At 39.1% G+C, this 24,390-nt stretch overlaps 1 protein-coding gene across 2 annotated transcripts in view; it reads left to right on the top strand.

Annotated features, from left to right (window-relative positions):
- Positions 1 to 24,390, top strand: part of LOC113407462 (BMP/retinoic acid-inducible neural-specific protein 3) — a 290,599-nt gene that overhangs the window by 47,605 nt on the left and 218,604 nt on the right. The gene's annotated exons all lie outside the window — the stretch shown is intronic.

The following is a 24,390-nucleotide window of genomic DNA, read 5'->3' as shown; positions in this document are numbered from 1 at the left end:
TGGCTGGCTGAGATTTAGTCTGGATATAACTAATGTTTGTGAAATGGAAGAAGCAACTGGGAAAATTAGCAGAGATTACATCAGCTCCTTCAACTGAGGGAATGTGGCTGTTATGTGCCCACTACTTGGAAATCAAATAAGACCCTTGACTGTTCATGGAGGTCCAGACAGTAGCTGTGGCCAACAGCTAATTATTTTCATTTCTGCTTGGCAAGAAGATGTCAGTCTTTACTTTCAGAAGAACATCTCAGTACAGCTATCCTTGCCTCTTACCTCTTGAGAATGGATTATAACAATGCACTCTATATAGCCCACTCCGAAACATCATCTACTGTAGAATGCAATTTCCGACTTCATAAGAACGTGTAGCTTAAGTTATTAGTTCTGACCTACAAAAGCCCTAACTATTTTGGAATATGTGTAGCTCAGAGGAGGATTCTGTCCACAACACATCAGATGCTTTCGGTTAAAAAGATTGGGAGCTGGCCATTTTCAGTGAAGAGCCCTTAACTCTGGAACTTTCCCTTGTGGTGCCTTGACTTGGTGTCCTTCAAAGCATGATGCATGACTAATCCACTCTTCCAAGTTTACTCAATAGAGGCTAGGGGCAATTATTATATTTGTGGTGGATCAGGATCTAAGTAGGAATTTAAACGGGCTAGAGTGGGAGATATGAATGTATGTTGGTCAAACAGATATTTTGTATATTGTTTTAATATTTGTACAATGTCAAAAGATCAAAGCAGGCATTTATGAATTTGAGATAAATAATAAACAGACATAGCTGTTTCTGTAGCTATGAGGAAAACTATAGCTAGGAAGCTTATGCTAATCAGTTTCAACAAATATAGCGAGGAAGTCAGTGGAAGGCCCTGTTTGTAGCTTCTACCATATTGTTCTCCTCCATTAAAGTAAAGGGTGAGAGGGATGGAGTCAATCAGAAACATACAAAGGTTCCAGACCTGTCTCTGGGCACCAGTAATAGTACTGGGTCTTATTAAATGATTGAGTGTCATGTCTCCTGGCATGCCCAGCTGGGCCATTTCATGTAAGACACTCATGCTATTTTCATCACAGTGTAGGTTCTCAGGCCATGCAGCTGCCACTTCTTTGGGTTGAGAGTGTTTCCATCCAAGGGCACTAAAGGGGTTAAGCAAAGTACATTTAATAATTTTTCTATATGTTCAGATAGAAGACTACAAACCTGACACATAGGGCCAGACCGTGATAAGCCCTTGCTGAGATGTAGGGAATGGGTGGGTGAAGGAAACCAGCCTTGACAACGACATGTCAACTGCCATTCTATACTGGAGAGAGTGCAGATACTGCTTCTTCAGTGTACTATTAGAAAAGTCTGGTCCCCTAAAGAGGATAAGAAAAAGGTTGAATTATGGCATCTTCCCCTCCCCCTCCTTCCAGCCAACTTACAAAGTAGGCTGTCTATACTTTTGGGAAGGAAACTGCAGCTTTCCTGTGCACCGGACAACTAGACGAGGGACTGTATCTGAGGCACAAGCAGCTCACCGTGAGGTGGTGTGATTCTGCACCACCATCTACTTAGACTAGCAAATAAATACTACAGTTTAATCCATGATGAGCTGAATCAAGCCATTCCATCTCATCTAAGCATCAACATGTGGATCCAGTAGCAGACCAGCCTTCATTAACAATTTTAGGGGATGTTATCTTTTCACAGTTTGGCAAAACAAGTGTCTATAAAAAGGAATAGAGCTGAGACCACTCACACACAACTGAGATTGGACATCCAATTCCTATTACAATAAAAACTGTGTATCCCCACAGACTTTCAAAATCCCACCCCAATGCAAATAGATCAAAGGGTGTTAAATGGCAGAAGATGTGAGCCCCAGTTCTCAGATCACTTTCCATTTCAGATCATACTTTCTATCTTTCAGATGGAGAAATTATTCCTCACTTCCTTGCTTAAGCCGTTGCACACTACTGTTTTACACTGTTAAACAGCTGCCATATTTCACACCACATATAGTTCCACCATAATGATTCATCCGTATAGCTTGCATATAACTTTACATTTCTGTAAGAGCTTAAAGATCATTTGGGCTTAAAAAGGAACTGTATACATTAAAATATTATTCAGTATTAATCAAAGTTAAACTGTTTACTTCTCAGCTAGTGACTTTGTTCTCAATTGTGGAAACACTAACCAAGTAAAGCAATGGGACCTATTAATGAAGGATTGGTTGAGCCAAAACATTGCACTGCTGTGCCAAGAGATTTTTCACCTCTACTGCATATTGTCCTGGTGGATTTAATAACGGGACTATCCCTTCTATGGATATACCCTCAAAGACATTTGATTCAAACATAGGCAGTCAGTAAGGATTTTTTTTCAGTCAACTGGATTTTTTTTTAAATTGATAATTGCTGTTTACATTTTTTAAAAGATGTAGCTCATTTAAGATGGCAGTAATGAGTCATTTAAAACCAATAACATTTGCATATGCTGTGTGTTTCAAATGTCCCCAACTTGGCAGAATTGTCTAACTCTGAAAGAATCTCCTCTTCATTTTTCAGACTAACAAAGCATGGAGGGCAGTTGAAAATTGGTTCTTTTTTACAGCAGTACACTGTTTTTATCTGCAACTCAATTATGACACAGAATAGATATTTAATGAGCTTTGGGAAACAAAAGCCTATTTTTAAGGAGATTATGCTTCCCTTGTATCCATGTATAGATGATATTCATTTCAGCCCTTCATCAGTGGCTCTCTCTGTTCATGCTGCAACAGCCAGTGACTTCAGAGACCATTTGCATGTTATTGTTTCATCTTGGCAGCCATGTGATGTCCATCTGATGCTAACCACATTGCAAGCTCCCCTCTAGTTAATCATGATGGCTAGAACATCAACTCTCCTATGCTTTATTGTTTCTGACTCATCAATCTTCATCCAAGAGAAGAGGCATATATATTTAATAAATGATATTTCATTAGGGTAATCCACAAAATCCCTTCAATGCAAACATACAACATGCATCCCATGGGGTACTTGTAAGGGCTGGTGAATACATTAATACATTTACACCATTAAAATCAGTTGTACAAATTCATCCCAAGATAAATTAATAAATAAATAAAGTTATTCCTAGGAAATCTATCTAGCAAATTATTCAGATGAGGTTGTTTACAGCGAGTCCCTTTTAAAAAACTCTTCCAACAGCCCATGTAGAAATTGGGTTGAATGTAGTGCTGTAAATTTTTGTGATTTTTTTACAAGTCTCATGATATTTCGTGTTTTTCTTGAAGCCCCAGTAATCCTAGGTTTATGTTATCATGGGCGAATGTCAGCTATCAATAACAAAACAAAAAAAAAATATGTTTCTAGTCCTTGTGGTTGAGGAGAAAATTGGAAAACATGATCCACAAAGACTCAAAAACCCAAAGGCAAATTAAAAGACCCCAAATTTATTTTTTTAACATGATTTGAAAGCCAATGTAATGATTTTGGAGGCCTAAATCATGAATTTTGCATGCTTGGGTTTGGCCTGTTTTTGAAACTGATATTGAAATATACAAAGGGATTCTCTGAGAAGCAGATGCTGGATCTGATCATGTAGCTTTGCTGGTTGAGGTATTCTGTCTGGCTGCTCAATACGTGTGCTGCTCTTGCAAATGCAGCCTTGGGCTCCTATGAAGCTTCCCCTACTGCCCTGCATAGGTGAGTCGCACAGTCATTAATCCATAGCCTTGGCTTGGCCCCTACTCCAACTTTGTCCCAACCTCTTCCTTTCCTGGTGTGATAGTATAACCCACTGGCAAGGGTATTCTCCTGGTCCCCCTCTGTGTCCAATTCACAGAAGATATGAGTTGTTGCAGCCCTGACCTTCAAAGGCTTGGCTCTTTAGCTCAAAGTGTAGCAGTTCATATGTTTAGCTTTAGAGGTCCACAGTTCAATCTCTATCACATTGGACAAGAGAGGGCCATCACATAAGCTCACAAGGAGCCTTCATGATAATACACATCTCCAGCATGGGTTTCACAAATTCTGCCCTCGACCTATGCAGTGTAAGCATGCCTGTTCTGTTAGGTGTGGGGGACCATTCCGATGAGGGAAAGATTTCCCCTTATAGTCCAATCAAGAGAGCATATAGCACTGGGGGTCCTTGCTCTAATAAGATTGAAGAGAATAACCCAAGACACACACACACACACATATATATGTGTGTATATATATATATATGTATATATATATATACATGCACAAACGATAAGCAATTGGGTTTCTGCTTTGAGACATTAAATAGATAAATTTCAGGTTTCAGAGTAGCAGCCGTGTTAGTCTGTATCCGCAAAAAGAACAGGAGTACTTGTGGCACCTTAGAGACTAACAAATTTATTTGAGTATAAGCTTTCATGGGCTACAGCCTACTGCATCCGATCCCAAAAGGGACCATTATGATCATCTGATCTGACCACCTGCACAACAAAGGCCATAAAACTTTACCCAATAATTTCCGCAACAAGCCCATAATTCTTTCAAATTCTTTCATTGGTGATTGGGGACAGTAGTAGGCTCATGTCACAGCCCTGGTAAATCTTCTCCATTGGAGACTCACCAGGCTACTGTGTTTGGTTCAAACCACTGTAATACCTATGCTCTTAAGAGTTCCTTAATCTGTGTGGTCTGCATCATTGGCCTCTGTGGCACACTTCCAGGGCACAGACTCTCTGGCCATGTCTACACTTACCGGTAAATTGGTACTGCTGCAATTGATACAGTGAGTGTTGATTTAGTGGGACTGGTAAAGACATGCTAAATCTATGGGAGAGCACTCTCCCGTCGATTTGTGTACTTCATCTCCCCAAGAAACGTAAGAGAAGTGGGTGGGAGAGCATCTCCTGTCAACACAGTGCAGTGTGGTAAGTGGATATAACTACGTCAACTTCAGTTACATTATTCACATAACTGAAGTTGCATAACTTAGATCGATTTACCGCGGTAGTGTAGACCAGGCCTCTGTCTCTTATACCTTTTGTGGAAATGGGATTCCACAGCCAACCTGCCCCAAGGCCCCCAAACCGCTGCTGATCCTCACACTCTTCAGTAGTTTAAGCACACCCTTTTCCTGAGTTCCAACCTTTGGGGCACTCTAGGTTTACAATTACCTCTTGAGGGGCACGTAACAATAAAAGCAAACAGGTACACAGACTTTGTAATGATTCCAAATCACCATCAAACTTTACTTTAGCTTGCACAAGGCATGTACAAATCTCGAGAACACAAACACCTGTACACATTTCCCTGCATTCCTTTCCTCATCACACTTGAGTGTTCTCTGGGCTTAGGTCAGAGTCCTCTGAGGAGTCCGGTATCCCTTCTCCCACACGTCTTCTCCTCCAAACCATGGAGTCACTCTCTTCCCTGCAATAAGTTTCCATTTTCCTTGGCTGGTCTGCAAGTAAAAAGGACGCCGTTATGAAAACATGAGCTTCTGTCCCTTGTTCCTGCCCAATTTTCCTTTGTATCTGTGAGTCCCTCTGAGTTCTCCTTGAATCTCTCCTTGAGACTCTTTGTTCTCCTGTTTGTGAATTTTCCACTTTCCTTCCAAATTCCAGCTCCCTACAGAGAAGTTGGAGAAAAATGGTTTCACCCAGGAAACACCAAAGCATTCAATAGTACAGCAATTTCATAACATCAACACAGAGATCATAAGTTGTGCATAGACAGATTTCCCAAATTGTCACAGCATACTGTGGAGAAACCAGGAGTTTCAGTCCTGAGAGTCCATGGATCCAATGGAAAGATCTGAATTTTCCAGCCATACAACCCCTGATATTCTGAATATTTTGCATGTCCCCCAAGACTCTGGGATAATTAGGATTTATCTGCATATCAATGAAGCAATCAAATGACCCACCACAATCCATTAGTTGCATAGTACTTCCATTTTCAAACAGCTTCCTTGTTATTGTTTGTGTTTTTTCTTAAGAAATATTTATCACCTCTGTCTTACATTGTTTAATAGCTACTCCATTTCATATTGACACCATCTGTTCATGAGAAATAGCAATATTTTCCTCACTTGCTAATACTGTAGGGTTTGTTAGTTTTCTTTTATCAGCTTTCTACTGGCAAAGTACTATTAATACAACACTACTGCTGCTAGGAGATGTCTTGCATTCTTTGCTTGAAATATGATATGCTGGAAGATGAAAGCTACAAATACTATAAGATTCTAGAATTTTAGTTCTTGCCAAAATAAGGGAGATTGTGTCTTTTTTTCAAGGCATTTAGACTCAACCAACAAAAACATTTTCTTTGTCAGAATGCTAAATATCATATTTAATTATAGATTCAAGACCACCATTTTATTTTTAGGAAAAATATTTTAGAAAAAAATCATTATAGTGGAAAAATCTGAAACCTAGTTTCACTGAATAACAGATATATTTTCTTTCCTGGTTTTGATTTAGATAACTCCAATAAACTAAACAGAAAACACATCTTCCTCTTTACAAGTGCAGTAAAATCACCATGTGTTATACAGGACATCATATTCTGTTATCTGAAGAGTTATAGCTGTGATGAAAATTTAGAATTTTATGGTACAGGCCAATCTGAAGGATCATGGTGTCGGTTTAAAAATAAGCATTTTTTTTTTAATAATTAGCAATGATTTAGGGCTAAATCCTCAAATGGTGTATTGCAGTGGTTCCCAAACTGGGGTTCGTGAACCCCTGGGGGTTCACAAAATGTTACAGGGGGTTCTCGGGAAAAAAATCTCTAATGGCGGGTAGAGCTGTTCCTAGGGACCCCGGGCAGCACGGGGCCAGCAGCCTGGAGCCCCTAGACTTCCAAGAGCTAAGCAGATCAAAGCAATCATATCTATCACACTGAAGAGATTTAAACTTCAAGACTCCTTATAAAAAAGGGAGGTGGATATTTTTTGCTGTTTTTAAAATTAAATAGGGAGCTAGTATTGTTTTTAAAATTATTATGAAGAACAAGTTTAAGCTTTGTTGTAACGTGCGTTGTTTGCCTGGACTACTCAAGATCTGAATGCTTGTGTAGGAGGAACTCTGAGTTGGCTTCTTAAATACCTTCATGCTGTTTCAAATCTGATACTCTTTGATGAAACATAGGAGCCTTGTCTTATAACCGGCTTATTCAAAGTGATACAAGCTACGAAAGTGAGATCTTGGAAGAGTGTTGCCGTTTTCATAGTGTAATAAAAATACTGTAATGATAAATAATAGTTAATAATAAATAGTGTGTAATAAGCATGTTATAAAAACAAATTTTATATTTCTAAGATCACTGCTTTTATAATTTATACTCCGGTAAAGGAGAAAATCCCTGGAAATATTCATTTTTAGGAGGGGGTTCGCGAGACTTGACATTTTAGTAAAAGGGATTCACAGGTTGTTAAAGTTTGGGAACCACTGGTGTATTGCATTATAGTTATGCCAATTTATTCCAGCTGTTGCAAAGTGTTTTATTTTTTAAGATATTCTTTATGATAATGGAATGGATATTTTAGATGGAAGGCAGACTATGGACAAAAATGTTATAAAACCATAGGAAAGCATTCAAAATTTATCCACATTTTTTTAAAACAAGGAATAGAAATAATGAACATTGGACAAAAGTTCTTTCATCTTATCTTTATTTAATTGAATTATATTTCTTAATCTCCTCATTGTCTGTCAGACCTCAGTAATTTTTATGTTTTAATCTCTCTCCTTATAGTAACAAATAGATGATATTACAGAACTAAAGTGTTTACAAATTCAAAAAGGCCCCCAAGGTTACCATTTAAAATGCGTTGATAAGAGAAACCAATTTGTTTTGTGAAGATATAAATTCAAAGCCTTGTCTGTTTTGGCATATATATATGTGTATATATATACACATTCTCCATGGGAAAAAAGATTTAGCAGTTTGAAAAACTGTATAGGGGAACCATTATCAGCTGAAATTGCTGTTATTGAAAATAATGACATTTTAATTGTACTCTTCTTAATATGCCCATTTTTATTTTAAGAAAAGAAATTACCGTATATTCTGTGGAGAGAATTCATGAAGTACTCAATAATGTTAGTGCTAAATAAACATAAGTTAGGAGTGAAATTTTTGTAATACTGTAAAAAGCCTCACAGCTGCACCGCTGCAGTGTACATAACCTTAAAACTAAACTGATTAATTTCAAATAAATTCTGAAATCGTGAGGAATACCTTTCTATGCACTCCTGTGTGTCAGAGATACCACACCACGTGCTCCCCAGATAATAGATCAGGTTCTGTCAGAGACACCCAGGAGTCTCTGCACACCCTTACAGTACCATGAGGCCAATGGAGCTACACAGTGACACAGCCATTGACTACTCCTCAACTCCTACCTAACCTTAGTTCAATCCTCAAAATACCCTCCATTTATACCACACCCTGCCACCCAAAGTTATTAGTGTGTGTAGATGAATAAAATACCATGTTTGGACTGAGGGTTGTCTATATGACAGCACTTTTCCGTTTTAAAAAGCACAAGAACTGAGTTAACTTCCAGAAGTCTACATTCTGAAGTAATCGTGACATTGCATTCTAAGTAAATAATGGACTACACACAGTAGTGTTGCTGCCTGAATTCACAAAAACTAAACAGGTGGTGATGAACTTGTGCAGGAAGGCACATGAGTGCAGTTGCCTCAGATCACTGTGCCAGAGACAGTTCTGACAGCAGCATGTAAAAAAGAGGAAATAAAACTCAAACCTCATCAATTATTTCCCCCTGACCTGAGGCCAGTAACTCAGAGGAAGAAAGTACTTGTTATCAAAGCTTTTATTTAGGAAGGCTTCTCTGATTCTATCCTGTTCCCAGCAAAACTCTGTATAATTCACTCAAACAAAAGCCTTCTATTTTGAGATTAGTCACTTTTGCAATGCAGCTTCTGGAAGAGAGTGAGGAGAAGAAGATGATTCCAGTGAGGATTTTCCAGAGAATTTAATTCACCTAATAATATTTTAATACTTATTTACACAAATGTGAGGGGACTTTGATGTTTGCTGCTACTGAGAATCCACCATGCTTTATTTTCACATTTCAGAGAAAGGCAGACCTGATGTCATATTAAGATTTCTGGTCAGTATAGTTCAGAAATACTATCATTAGAGTGATCATTAGAGGGCATTCAAAACGTAATGTATATATGTAACATTACTCTTCCTTCATAATTAGAAAACTCTTTAATACATGCATATAATATAGCATTAACAACAATTTGCTTTTTTGTGTAGTAATATATATAAGATAAACTTATAAACACATTACAAGACTTTTCCTTCATGTAGATGGGGATATGTTTCAAGTGTTTATAGGCTGACTATGCAATAATTCTTGTGGGCCGTTTAGGTCTGCACAGGAATCTTTCAATCTCTGCAGATTTATTCCCTGTATTGGTTGTGACACTGGCAGACCACATGCTAGCTCATGCCAAAGGCCCGCGACCTCACTGAACACTGACAAATGCATAGCTGGAAACCAGTGTAGCTTAACTGTGGGTTAGTATACATTAGAACATCAGAGTTATGAACACTAGAGTTACCAACTGACTGGTCAATCACAGATCTCATTTGGAACTGGAAGTAGGCAATCAGGCAGCAGCAGAGACCAAAAAAAGCAAATACAGTACAGCACTGTGTTAAATGTAAACTACTAAAAATATAAAGGGAGAGTTTAAAATAAAGATTTGACAAGGTAAGGAAACTGTTTCTGTGCTTGTTTCATTTAAATTAAGCTGGTTAAAATCAGCATTGTTCGTCTCCATAGTAAAGTTTCAAAGCTGTGTTAAGTCAATGTTCAGTTGTAAGCTTTTGAAAGAACAACCATAACTTGTGTTCAGAGTTATGAACATTTCAGAGTTACAAACAACCTCCATTCCTGAGGTGTTTGTAACTTGGAGGTTCTACTGTAGTTATAAGAGGTATTAGTGTTATAAGAATGTGGTTAGTGTTTAGACTTGACAAAATGCTTCTACGGTGCTGCATGTATTAATCCTACTTATAATATCTGTAAGTCATGATATACAGATGCTCCCCAACTTACGCAAGCATTCCATTCCGAAACGCCTTGCATAAGTTGAATTTTGCATAAGTCGGGAATGTATACCCGACAATTACGGGGAGGGGGGGGGGGCGGGGGAGAAGCTTACATAACTTACGGAACTTTTCCCGTAAGTGCGGATTTGCGTAACCTGGGGAGTGTCTGTAAAATTATACTGAGAGTGTCCATTGTAAACCTCTGTAATTGTGTAACTCTCCAAACAGGAAAAGAGGTGTTAAGTAAAGTAAAGTGCTCCTCCTACAAACAAGATAGCCCATTGAAGGCAAATGAGGCATTGTGTAGCATCAAAGTATAGAGACCACTTTGACTGCATTCCTCACTCCTTCCAGGCCTGCACATGAACTCTCTCATTAGCTTGGATTCTGGGGTGAAGGGGATTAAAAATCCCTGACGAGGAGAAACTGGGATCTTTTTGCTGTCTGGACTTTGAGGGGCAAAGATTCCTAAAGATAAGCAAGAATAAATTGCTGCTTAGTGTAAGCGGGGGAATGGTCCCGCTATTGTGGGGAACTTTCCTGGCTTCTGCACTACCCCGGTGAAGTGGGCTAGAGGAAGGATCTGAGTCCTCGCTCCCACTTCCTTTACCCAGAGGCCTCCCTGCCCTTGAGGGCTCTCTTCCACTCTCCTGTCTGGCAGAGTCCTTGTAACCCCAACAAGGCTGGGTCCAGGATTACTGGGGGGCTCGACCCCCAACCCTGCTGTGGTCACCTAGGACAAGGCTAGGGTGTCCCCACTCCGGGGTACTCTCTCTGCACTGGGCACTTCCCTGACCCACTGATCATTACATGCAATTTAAAGCAAATGCAAGTTATTTAATCAACAATTAATTAAAAAAAGAATAAGGAAACATGGGAAAGGTTAAAGGAAAACACATCCCCCCACTCTGTGGCAGGGAACATTACAAACAGTGTCTTTGGAATGTCAGGGCAGTTCACAGTCTGTTCCTTGTAGGTCCCAGGCGTCCTTCTCAGGCCCTGGTGGTGCTGCAGGGATGCTGCGGGTTGGACACTTGCTCTGGTGGTGGCCACACACCTCCAAGCTTTGGGAGGTGGGACCCTTCTTCCCAGCGCCAGCCCCCCATCAGGTTAATATTCCCCTCCCAGTCTGGCCTGCAAGGACCCTTGGCTGGGGGTGTCTTTCTGCACTGGGTCTTTTGCCCAGGGTCCCCCCTTGGCTGGCCCCAGTTACTCACCACACCTGGCCCTAGCTCCACTCTGCCTCAGCACTGATGCTGCTGCTCTGCCTCCAGCCCCCTGGGCTGCTTCTCTGGCCCCTCTGGCCGCAGCCCTGCTCCCAGCACAGGATCTGCTCTCCCTGGGGTGTGTCTCTGGCTCTGTGGCTGCAACTCTGCTCCCTAGCTCGGGCCCCTGCTCTCTCCTTAACTCGGCCCCAATCTGTCTGACCCAGGCAATTCCAGCTCACACGGAGGATGGGACCCACCCTGGCCTCCTGACTCCCTGATTAGCCTGCCCTCCATGTCAATCAGGCTGACCTGGAGCATTGGCCTCTCTCCATTGTTCCTGGGGACTGTCTGTCTCTGGATCCTGATTTCTCATCAAACCTTCTCCTTTTAGTACTGGGAGCTAGCCAACCAAAACACCCCCACTGAATGTCAATAAGGGGACAACTTGCTTATTATTAGGACTAACATTCCCAGCTCCATTAATTGATTTCAGTGAGAGTTATGAATGCTCTCAACTGGGTGAAAAAATGTATCAAAACCTTTTTCTGACAAAAAATGCAGATTTGGTTAAACAAATTTTTTTTGCACATTTGTATTGATTTTGTTAAATTGTAGTGATAAAACAAAACAAAAAAGATTCCAAACATTCAAATCATTTTGTTTTGACATTTTAAAAACACATTTCATTTTTTTATTTTCATTTTGAAATTTCCTTTGATTTTTATTAAAATGCAGTTTAAAAAAAAATAGAGGAATGATTTTGTTTAAGGTCAAATTAAATTTAACCTGGAATGATTTTTTTTTTTTTTTTTTTTTTTTTTTTTTGTATTTTAAAAAAAAAAAAAAATGTTTTGCTTCAACTTGAAACAATTTTTAAAATTTATTTTTCAGAATTGCCAACAACCTGAAACATTCATTATTCATGCAACTATAATTCATTGCAACCTTACCATGCTACTTCAAATAGAGCTGCAGAAGGATCAGTGGAGACACTGAGAAAAAGCATTCACAAAAAAGTCCTAAATGCTGAGAAAAGAAAAATGAAATGATCTTAGCTTTGTCCAGAACATATTTTTTAACTCATGGATTAGTGAATTCCACACATTTTTTTCAGCTATATCCTGGTGATAACTCCTAAAGCAACAGTTAAGATATACTTTAACTGTATCAACTAAGAACGGTTGAAAAAAATCAAGAGAAACAAAAAGAACACTAAGACCAAGCCCATGTTAAACTTTGGGAACCTAATATCAATGAGAAAGTGAGTGAGACTATGATCAGTCCAGGACAAGGAAAAATGGGAATTTTGACCCATTGTAAAGAGGTTTTGTCCTTTTTGTGTATATGGTTCACATTGTATCTGGGATGTTCAGCTTACATAGAATCATAGACTCATAGGAGTGGAAGGAACCTTGAGAGGTCATTTAATCCAGTCCCCTGCCCTCGTTGCAGGACTAAGTATTATCTAGAACATCAGTCTTTGGAGAGCTCAAAAAGATAAAATTTCCCAGAATCAGTTAAAAACTCTGAGCAAGATCTAGAATTGTTTTCATGTCCTGAGAATATAGGAATTCATTCACCATGTGCACCTACCACAAAACCAGCTAGTACCTACACAGTATCAAGGGAAGTGACTAGCCAATGTTTGAGTTCTATGGTAGTATAGAACACATAGTGCTGACAGCTCTGAATGATCATGAACACTATGTCAGCTTGGAAAAGAGGAGACTAAGGGGGGATATGATAGAGGTATATAAAATCATGAGTGGTGTGGAGAAAGTGAATAAGAAAAAGTTATATACTTGTTCCCATAATACAAGAACTAGGGGCCACCAAATGAAATTAATGGGCAGCAGGTTTAAAACAAATACAAGGAAGTTCTTCTTCACAAAGCGCACAGTCAACCTGTGGAACTCCTTGCCTGAGGAGGTTGTGAAGGCTAGGACTATAACAGGGTTTAAAAGAGAACTAGATAAATTCATGGAGGTTAAGTCCATTAATGTCTATTAGCCAGGATGGGTAGGGAATGGTGTCCCTAGCCTCTGTTTGTCAGAGGGTGGAGATGGATGGCAGGAGAGAGATCACTTGATCATTATCTCTTAGGTTCACTCCCTCTGGGGCACCTGGCATTGGCCAGTGGCAGTAGACAGGATACTGGGCTGGATGGACCTTTGGTCTGACCCATTATGGCCGTTCTTATGTTCTTATGTACTATGTAGAATGTAACTGAAACCAAAGTCATGCTGTCCGTAGTCTGTATGAGTGCCAACCTTAGGGCAGACTATCAAAAAGCAGGACATAATCTTCAAATTGGTTGTATGTTCTGTAATGAGATTTCACCAACCCAGTGACAAGTATGAACTCCTCGAGCACTATAGAAGTTTTACCATGGAGTCCCCTTGGGTATGCCAGCCTGTCTTGCCACCCAGGCAAACTAGACTATATGAGAGAGAATCATTTTAACCCAAAAATCACAACACTATTCAGGTTACTCTTAGTTCCAAAGGATCAGTTACTTATCCCAGGTCAATTCTATTGATCTCAAATAAAAAAAAAATGCTTGTAACCAATCCTGTAATAAACTAACAAAAGATTTATTAACTAAGAAAAGAAATGAGAGTTATTTACACAGTTAAAACAGGAAACACACACACACACACACACATGAGTTAGTCTTAGATTTAAAAAGGTAACATAAACTTCTGTAATAAGCAGCTCTGTGTGTGGTTTAGGACTGACCCTTGCTAATGTAATAAGCAACCATGTTTAATTGAATGATGATTTTTTTTTTTACTACATAGGCTTGAAAAGCTTCCTCACTGAAAATCTAGGCAAGTAATTAATTGAGTATTCCTACACTTCAGACAGGACTGGGTCTTTCCAAATATATATTTGTAGGATAAAAGTACTTATCAATATTTGAAAAGGGAGAAAACCTACCACTTTCTACAGAACGCTCTAAAGTTTGCAGTAAATGGTTGGCATTGGTCTATTGATTTTCAGTATTCAGTATCATCACTGTATAGACAAATAAGAACAATTCTTCACGTAATTTTGCATCCTCTATGATTTTGGATTTAAAATAGCTATCAAGGGCTTTTCTATGGTAACTATGATGAATTTCTGACCATGCAGAACTTGGACACAGCAACAATAATAGCTAGCAATACTTTTTCAATTTGTGCAATATCACAGCTTGCACTTTTAAAGATTATGCTAAGCTGAGTGGTTTGTTAGTGTCAAAATAATAAAAATAAAAATAACCAATGCATAGTTATATAATATCAGATTTTTATATTAACTGAAAACAGTATTACATACACCTGTCACCATTTCCAGGCTTTATCCTTCTGTTAACTGTTCAATTACTTCCCCACCCCACCCTTCTTGACTGGTACATGACCATACACTAAAGAAGGGACTTTCAAAAGAACTTGGCATTGACCTAACTCTATCTAAATTTGTTACTTCTTCATGCACATGCTTTGTCTGGGCACTAGACAACAATGTAATCTTTCATGTGAAGTATATTATTTGGTCAAGACCTTCTTTGAATATTGGACCCTGTAGCAGCCGAACACTTTTTACTCTGATGTGCAGAGGTATTTCTGTTCTATCCAAACAATAAATACTGGCCCATTTAGCTGAAGATTCTTTAGCCAATTTCTGCCTGTTAAAGGTGGGCTTTCCTGTTATGATGTTTTAGAGTTCTTCATATTTGACAAGGATTTCTAGGTTTGTACTCGAACAATGTTGCTTTCAAGTTGTAAATATGAAACACTTTCATTTTTTTCGGGCAAAACTGACACTGCTGACAAAGGCATACCTTTAAACAATTTTTAGAGGGCCACTCTTTTCTCTCACTTACTGGCTGCATGAACTGTAAATATTCCCACACTACCATTCAAGATAAAAATTCTCTGGGTCTTTTCAACATACTGAATCTCCCTCCCCGTTATTTTGTTTGACTGTTTTTACACCAATTGGTCTGATTTTACAGCATACCTGACACTTCCCATTTTTATATCTGTATTTGCAAGATATTTGGTTTATCCCACATTTGCAACAGTTTTGCTGACTCCTCTCCATAGCAACTATTTATTCTTTTTCACAGGCTCATTTGAGAGGAAATTCTTAGCACATTTTTCTGGTCAAAGTTTTAGTCCACATACCACAAAGTCTCAGAACACTTCATTTAGAGCCAGATGCTGATACCCTTACTCACATTGATTAGTGCCTATTCTGTGAATGGCCATACTGAAATCATTGGACTAGATTGTGACTTTACAATCTGCCCTGTGTAACAAATGGGTGGCATGTAGCTTTCACAGCCACCGTGGTAGATCAGGGAAATATCAAGACCCATACAGTCACAATTCTGCACATACTCCTTTTCTGCTTTGAGTGTGAAGTGAGTTACTTCAGCCCTTCCCAAGGTTCAGTGTATTCTTCCCATCTTTACTCTGGCTAGTGAGCCATAAGAGTGCAGCCAGGGCTCCTGATACACTGTGATTCTTACTGTCATTTGTTTGAGGGGGAGCATTGGGAAGAGAAAATCCCTTCTCTATGCCAGAGGCAGAATCAGAGTCTGAGGAGGTCCATGCAGGAGAATAAGGGGTGGGTGTAGAAATTTTGCTTTAAATATACAGTATAGTCAGAAACAAATGAAATCTGAAATGCTCTGCAGTAAACAATGCTTTGGTTCTAAAGTGGCTTTTCAGTAAATGGATGAGCTCTCCAAATGATATCTCATTTGGTTTATTTGATGCTTTTAAGTCAGTGATACTCAGACCTCAGTGGTCGAGGAGCCAAATTAGTGATCAACAGTACCCAAAAGAGCCACAATAGTGTGAATTCATTGTTTCATTTAGTATAATATACAAATTTTCACCGCAAAATGACTGCCCAAGAATTATTATTTTATCAACTACAATTGGTTAACAACGTAGTAAAGGCATCCTGATCGGTTAATAATTTAGATTGGCTAAAATAAATCACACAGTGTTTTAATATCCTGTGCTGCAAAGAGCTGCAGGAGACACATTAAAGAGCCACTTGTGCCTTGTGAGCCTCAGTCTAGGTATCACTATACTAAGTTCTTTAGTAGCCAATAGGCTATGGGCCTTATTACTGTCAATGTATCTGTTGTTTTTCTTCAGTCATTTTATTATCAATTGTCCACTGCTCCAGCATCTCTAGAAAGCAGGCGTAGTTTCTTTTAAGTTTAAGTTATACTCTGTTGCTTTGTGTAGGTGAAATATTTTGCTTTTGTCCTTTCTTTCTAGCAGCAGTATTCCTTTCCTTACAAGTTCATCACCTCCTCACCAAATCTGTAGCCTAGTATACACACATGAAATTTCAATGAGAAAAAAAAAAAGAGAGCTTGCGGTCTTCAGTCAGCGAGTCTTCACGTATTTTATTTTCACAATCCAAATTGCAACATACTCAATTTCCTGTACAAAGAACCTGAGTAGCATAAATCCAACAGGCAATTCCTGCACTAAAAAGTACTATAATGAGAACTACCACTAGAGGGCATTCAAAACACAATGGGTCCAATTCCCAAGTCATTACCTAGTCTTAATTGAGACTGATGCTGTCCGAAGATAGGACTGAATGAAAAATGAATAGACTTCAAAATATGGCCTTATTTGCATTTACTACTACATCCCATGTAGTAGAGGTTGACTTACTGTGTTACTGCCCTTCTAGGGAATTACTGGCCTGACAGTTACCTTGCAAAAATGCCACATTCATTTGAGGATAAATAGAGGTCTTTATTGCAAGATCTGATAATCCTGTACCTTTCACAAGGACTAAAATCAAGTGTGTATGTGTGTGTGTGCATGCATACACACTACACACACACATATATAACACTTTGGCTTAAGGAGGTACCTTTATATTCTCAGACTGCCATCTTTGGAAGACAGCAGAGCTCCATCCAAGTCAGTTTTTGTTGTTGTCTAGCCTTCCTCTCTCATCCTTCAAATACAGCTGTTTTAATGAATAGGTTGTTAGAAGCAAAATTGCATCAAAATACTTGGAAGGGTGTACTAGACTCTAGTACAGAATAGAGGCTTCAAAATAAAAATATGCCAACAGCATTAAAGGAAAAATATGGAGAAAACATCAAATATAAAATAAGCTTATCAGAAATAATGACTTGTGCTCACTCTAACTCGTTGTAAAATGCAATATACTTTGCCTAAGCTCTTATGACAGGAATGGTATTCACATACATCCCAATCACCATTGTAATAATTAACTGAATCCTATCTTCTTCTTCTATGTAGAACTAAAGGGCTAATGCACCCATTACTCTCATATACAGTAATTTGGTTCTATACTGGTCTGACTGAATCTAAGGATGGCTAGGCCAGATGAATACCAGAGGAACAGATATCCTGGTGAGAGAGAAATAACATATATGAGAATACAGACCTTGTGTAACCCTTAATTATTTTTATTGTAAACAGTTCTATCCTGATAAGCTTTAAAGTAACTTTTCTGTTTGGACTGAAATTTCCAAAGGGATAAGCTGTGTGACTTATGACCCAGGTCTTAAAATATAAAGATTGCCAAACTGTCTTGTTTGCAAGAGAGATGGTGTCATAGGAGTCCACATTTATATTTAATGTTGCTGATAGATGCATGTTTTGTGGCTGGTGGATTTTATAGGGTCTTTGCAACCAGTTACTTTTATAGAATTTGAGACCTACCCACTCCTCCCCAGATCGCAGCACACAGCCTTTTCACTCTGGCGAGGAGTGGTTTACTTTGTTAAAAGTGGTCTTGGGTCTTATTTTTATGTTTTGGGGATATAAGGATTCACAGTGTGTGTGATATGCAGCCCTGAATATTTTTAATAAGTGCTGGCTTAAATGGAAATTTCCCAAACTGTCGCTAGCCTAAAAATTACTCACTCCAGCCTGACAGGGCCATGCTGTTTGAATCCAAGGCATATGTCATACCAGATTTACCCAAAAACCTGGGAGGGATGTGCTGCAAGGTGGAATAAGCCAGAATCAAAAATCCTAAAAATCAAGCTCTTTTGTGTCTTGGGGGACAGTATGCCTCCCGAGAGAAGACTGGCATTCCAGAACCCCGAGACTGATCTGGGAAGGAAGTCTTCACAGAAATAAACAGGCTATGCCAGCCTTTGACCAGTCTCCTTATCCCTGAAAATACTGCTATCATGAAGCACTGTGCCAGCAACATAATTGTCAGGCTTCTTGACTGCAATTGTAGCATTTTACCCATAAGAGGCCAGAAGATTACGAGAACTGAACAGTTTGCAACCCCCTCTGTTATCTTATTTTTCTTTTTCCTTTTTGTCTTTTGTTTGTATTAATTGGGATACAGCCCAGGTTTTTATTGTTTAATTTTAGGGTATGTATCCTAAGAAACTATTTAATCTGTGTTGATGGTTGAGGGGTGGGGGAGAAAGGGGAGGGATAAAGGGTTAGCTACCACATGACAATTGAAATCTAAGGAGGAATCTTTAATTGTCTTTGAGGTTGTTGCTTAGATATTAAACAATCATTTGGTTTCAATATTAAAATATTCAACCAACTTTAAGTTATGATTTCACAGCTGTTTGGTACAATTCTTTAGCTGGGGTGTATAATCAGACAGCTACCTCTCACAATGGTATAAATAGGTAGAGATATGAAACTCATTGACATCAACTCCAGGACCCACTCTTCCAGAAACTCTCTGCTGATCCTGCTCATTTCTCTCCCCTCTGGGGATTACTACAGACCAACTACCATAGAAAGGAGTAGTAGTATTTTTTGGGAGTGGCTAAAAGAGTCTCCTCCATGTCAGTTACCCCAAGGTGTGGTCTTTGACTTCAATGGCTTATTGTTCCTATCTATCACCACTATGTGGGGCTCTCAGACAAGTCTGTTGGTTCTGTACTAGATTGTCCATGATGTTCAATGTCATTCAGCTGGGGAGGTGCTAAATACATGACAAAAAAAGAATGGAGAGAGTGGGTAACCAACGTTATTGTCTTGGCAGTGCTAGGTAGCTGTGTAACTAATGCTGAGTTCAGCCCTTACGATTTAATTTTTTATCCATAGCTGTGGACTCCAGATAGACTATTGGAATCTTGAGAGCTTCACACCAGGGAGTTGGTGACATGGGTCAGGATCTAAATGAAAAATGTGTCCAAATAATCATTAAGACTTAATGTTATTCTTCACAGTTTCTGAAACAGAGAAGCAACTTTTATATTCTGTTTTGAAATGTACATCACTAAACTTTACCTTGATTAATTCCAGTTATTGCATTGAAGTTTTAAGTAGTTTAGATATGTAAACATACAAATAAGGGGCCATTTGCAATTTCATAAAAAACAAAATCTGCTTAGCTTCACCATTCCTGAGCTGGGGGGACAGGGGAAGGGGGAGGAGAAATAATTCTCTATAACAACAGCTCTCTTTTTTTCCTGTGTGAAACACCATAGGTATCTAAGGTGTGAGTAGATAATTTAGAACCACAAAACATTTTCCATTAGAGGGCAACATATGATCCTCAGAATCTCTCTGGTTCCAGACACTCTTCTAATGACTTTGTGGTGTTTTTGTGTAACACAGTGGCGTAATATGTCTGTATTCCATTGTCTGGGTACACAGCAAGAAGGACAGGAGACACTATTATGGATTTTAATCAGGCCGCAACTTTATTATATAGATGTCTGGGACTACCCGGCAGATAAAGTGTTCAAGGCAGGCAAATGCATGTTTATTTAAATTAATTCTCTGGGGCTTCCACCAGCCCCCCCTTTGTTTCCATCCAGGTCCCCAGCTGACCCATGGCTTGGACCTTACCATCCACCACCCTTATAAGAGGGTTAAGGTGGGCTATGAGAAACTGGGGATGGGGGGGAAGGGAATGGCTCCCTGCCGTACCAATCAAAGGAGTCCCCAACCCCCTCTCCCGTTCTGTTCCTTTATCCAGTACCTCCTTTTAAGTCCTTTACCAGGCCATTTATCTGGCCACTGTCTGCCTTCCCTATGGAGTACCTGAACTGGACATCCGCCCAACCTTACAAAATAAGTTGTGACATATGGCCTACCACCTTTCAAAGAGACTTGCCCCACCAAGGTTTTGTACCTTTGTGCCCTTTGGACCTCACATTCCTGAATGTGGGGGGGTGAGTCATTGCTGCAAAGCTGACCACTGAGCACCTTTTTAACAGCAGTTTCTGACCTTCTTCCTGCCCCTCCCTACCTCACCATAAAGCAGAGCTGCCCTTCCTGGGTAAGCCCCAGACAAACTCTGCCACACCTTAGTTGTGGTGCTGTGGGTCAGCTAGGCAGAGAGCTACAACCTACTGCTCTAGCTGAAAGAGTTAGTCATTTAGTGCACTTGGGCAAGGCCTATGCTTTAGAGATGCAAGCCCCATGTTCAGTCCTAGCTGATGACACAACCAGCAGTTAATACGTTTGTTTTTTTCAAGGTAGCATTCCTGTGTCTTCTGTTGCGACTGGGAGGCTTTGATAAAGAGGCAGATCTTGCAGCATGTTCTGAAGATTGATTAGCTATATCCCCCAATAGCTTGTTCAAAGTCATGCACATTTCACTGAGAAGGGCACCAACATTTTTAGTCACCACCTTTATCTTCTGTAAATTGACTGTTAATACATCATAAATTTTTATAATGTTTTTTATGCTTGTGCAGTTTTATGCCATCTTAATGGGTTCAGAGTTCATTTTTTATTATGGTAGTTTATCCAGTGGGTTGAAAGTGACCATTGGTGTGCTTTGTGCTATAATAATCCCTGACTCCACACATTATTTTTAAAATCCACAATGCAATATGCAGTACTTTCCCAATATAACGGAGTCAAATTACTAATCTGTAGCAGTTCAAATAAAAGACAGACAAAGCACGGGTTGGTATATGGATGAGATGAGACTTTAGTGTACCTCAGAGAAGAGACTCATCACTCTATAGAAAAAAGCACAATTATTCAGTCACATTTGGTAAACAGCTGGATACTGTGGTTAGTGAGAAATTCATTTCCCCATTAATATTAGCAGTTCTACAGCATATTATAAAAGGGTACGACCCCATTGGTCAATAGTCTTTTAGACTAGATTGTCCATGCAACTTTTTTTTTTTTTTGTACCGTTGATTTTGGGATGTGAAATCAATACCGTTTTTAGCACTTTCATGTACTGAATGATCAGAAGTGACTATATAGTAGTTAAGCAAGGCTAGGTACAGTATTATAAGAACAAAATTTTCAAAACAGAAGCTAGAACAGTATGGCTAATATATGTAAAATTCTATACAGGTAGTAAAGCTGACTAAGTTTTCACATAATGAAAAGGTGCCAAATAGAGCTGATGTGTTTAAGTTGTGAAAGCTGAAACAGCAACCATTAGGAGACTTGGCTTGCAGTTTTTAGCTGAGCTCTGCTTCTTAATCTGCTGCTAGCTGTCATAACAGATGCTTTCACTCTCATCCATGGCACTGATACAGCAGGTAAAATCTGTTTTTTACTTCTGAAATTCAAAAAAAAATAATTTTTATATCTGTACTGTACCAAGGCTGCATACTAAGTATTCAGGTTTTTTTCTTTTCCCCTTCAATTTTATACACTCCTGAATATCTCGGTATTGAATATAATGGGTTTGAGAATCAGTTATTATGAATATAACAAATTACCCACAGGATAATGGACAGAAAGTGATGAATTACCTGAACATAAATCTATATAATTCTCTCATGTTCAGTAATAACAGGAGAATGGCAAAACTGATTTATTACTTGCTAGTGCATCTATTCCTACTCATGTTTTTTTTTAATTATAGTATGCAGAAAGATGTAATTATTGCAATAGCAAAACAATTTTCTGTTTTCTATTCTGTAACTTTAAAAGTTTTTAATCAAGTCCAGAGAAGCAGGGCCTTGTATATAAGCAAAAATTGCATCCAACTGTGAAGTATTAGCAACAGTTTGTTCATATTTTAGTCCATGTATTTCAACAGAAAGTGACACTGCACAAGAGAAAGCAAAAATCTGAGCTCCTGTTTTAGCAAATGTACTGTTCGTAAAATGCAGCTGAGAAATGAAGCTTCTTTTGGGGAAAATCCTGAATTCATGCAAAAATGATTGGAGACACTGGGTTTCAGATGCCCAGCTGGTATAGATCAACATAGCTTGGTTTATTTTGGTGAAGCTACATCAATTTACACCAGTTGAGGTTCTGGCCCTAGGAATTTTGACAGAAAAGGGACTAATAAAGCTGAATGCAACACTCCTCTCCTTCCTTTACTGTACATAAGAATAAGCCAGGTATGAAACAAGAAAGTCCATTCCTACTCATTCTGGAGACTGTCCACTCCACTAACCCCACAAATCCCTTGAGATCAATGCAAATCTAGAGGTATCTGTAGGAGTCAAATGGTATCCATGCAGATGCCCATTGCCTGTTTTCTGTTGTCTAGTTCTACAGCCCCCTAGACAAGATGGCTCCCTCAGAAGCTAAACTTCCAGGCCTCCTGTACATCTCTGCCTTCAAAACTCCCCTGGAAGCATAGGCTCCACAGTGCAGAAGGGAAAACAACATCCAAATGAACTCTGCAGACTATAAACTTGGGACAGTTTTCCATGAGGTTAGCAGGAGAGGGGATAATTGAGGGAAGCCTTATTCTCCTGCTCTACACAGAGCTGGAATCTGGCAGTGTCTGTGAGAGGCTCTCTCAGGGCTGATAGGAACAGCGGCGGCTCCAGGCACCAGTGCACCAAGCACGTGCCTGGGGCGGCAAGCCACGGGGGCGGGGCGGCCTGCCGTTTGCTCCGAGGGCGGCAGTCAGGCAGGCTGCCTGACTGCCATGCTTGGGGCAGCAAAAAAGCTAGAGCCGCCCCTGGATAGGAAAGGGGAATATGTTGCAGAGGTGGACCTGCCTACCACTCCATGCTTACATTGGTGTACTGTCCGTTCTGTATCAGCATGCAGAAGCAGCATGGGCCCATGAGTAAGAACATAAGGGATTGGCCCTTACTTTTGGCATGCCAGTGAAATAGAACAGATTCTCCCTTTGCAGTTTGAACACAATTCAGACTTCAATAGGAAGGTAAATGTAGGAGAATATTTATAAATATATTGACAGTAAATGTTATAAAGAGTCCATCCTAAAACTGGCCAACTGTTTAGATTTTATTTACTTATTTACTTATATCTGTACTAGGTTTTCATTTATTGGACATTTTATTGATATAACCTTTCCAAAAATTTGAATGATTTCTACACGGAACCAGTACAAAATGTCTCATTCCAAGCAAAAATATCATTTCAATTTTATTTTACACAAGGAAGAGAAAATTAATAGGCGGTTACACAGACTTCCAAGGGATGCAATAAAAGACAGAACTGCACCAAATATTAGACACTCTGAAATTGTCTGAGGTTTTGGTTTCTTACCGAATACAAACTTCAGCTCAGGTTTGAGAGAGGCTCTACCCAATAAAATGTGTAGTCCCACTTCACGACACCATGTATAACAGCACCTGTGATGTTTTCACAGCTCTAGTAGGAGCCTCATTTCTTAAAGCTAAAATGGGATACACTAAAATATATATTAAAGGGAAAATCTTGAATTAATAGAGAAATAGATTAGATTTTTTGGTCACACATTTTACTATAATTCTATTTATAAGTAATTCATAAATGATTAATAGATGGTTTAATAAATGGTCGATCAATTGTTACAAAGTCCCATAGGTCCATAACTTGTTTATTACTGTGGTTTATAATAATCTATAACACATACTATTATGTGTACCATGCTATCCATCCTTTATAATCATTTAAAAATGGGACCTTAATATAAGGTGTGATCAACAAACTGAACACTTTCAACTCCAATTTCTACAATCTTACAAAAGTATTTAGTTTTGTTCCACTTTTTAGTAATTTAAAGGGGAACTGCTCAAATTCTAGACAGTTTTGCCTTTTCTGTGTTGTTGAATACTTAGAACTCTGTCCTCTGACACCAAATTTTTTAACCATTCACCCATTTGAGTATCCTTGCAGCAAGTGAAATACAGTATGATTATTAACGCAGACCAGCTCTTTCTATTGTGAAG

Source organism: Terrapene carolina, unplaced genomic scaffold (assembly GCF_002925995.2).
Source record: "Terrapene carolina triunguis isolate 2854851 unplaced genomic scaffold, T_m_triunguis-2.0 Scaffold211, whole genome shotgun sequence".
Taxonomy (NCBI): Eukaryota; Metazoa; Chordata; order Testudines; family Emydidae; genus Terrapene; species Terrapene triunguis.
The sequence above is the reverse complement of the archived record's forward strand: the minus strand, read 5'-3'. Positions and strand labels throughout refer to the sequence as shown.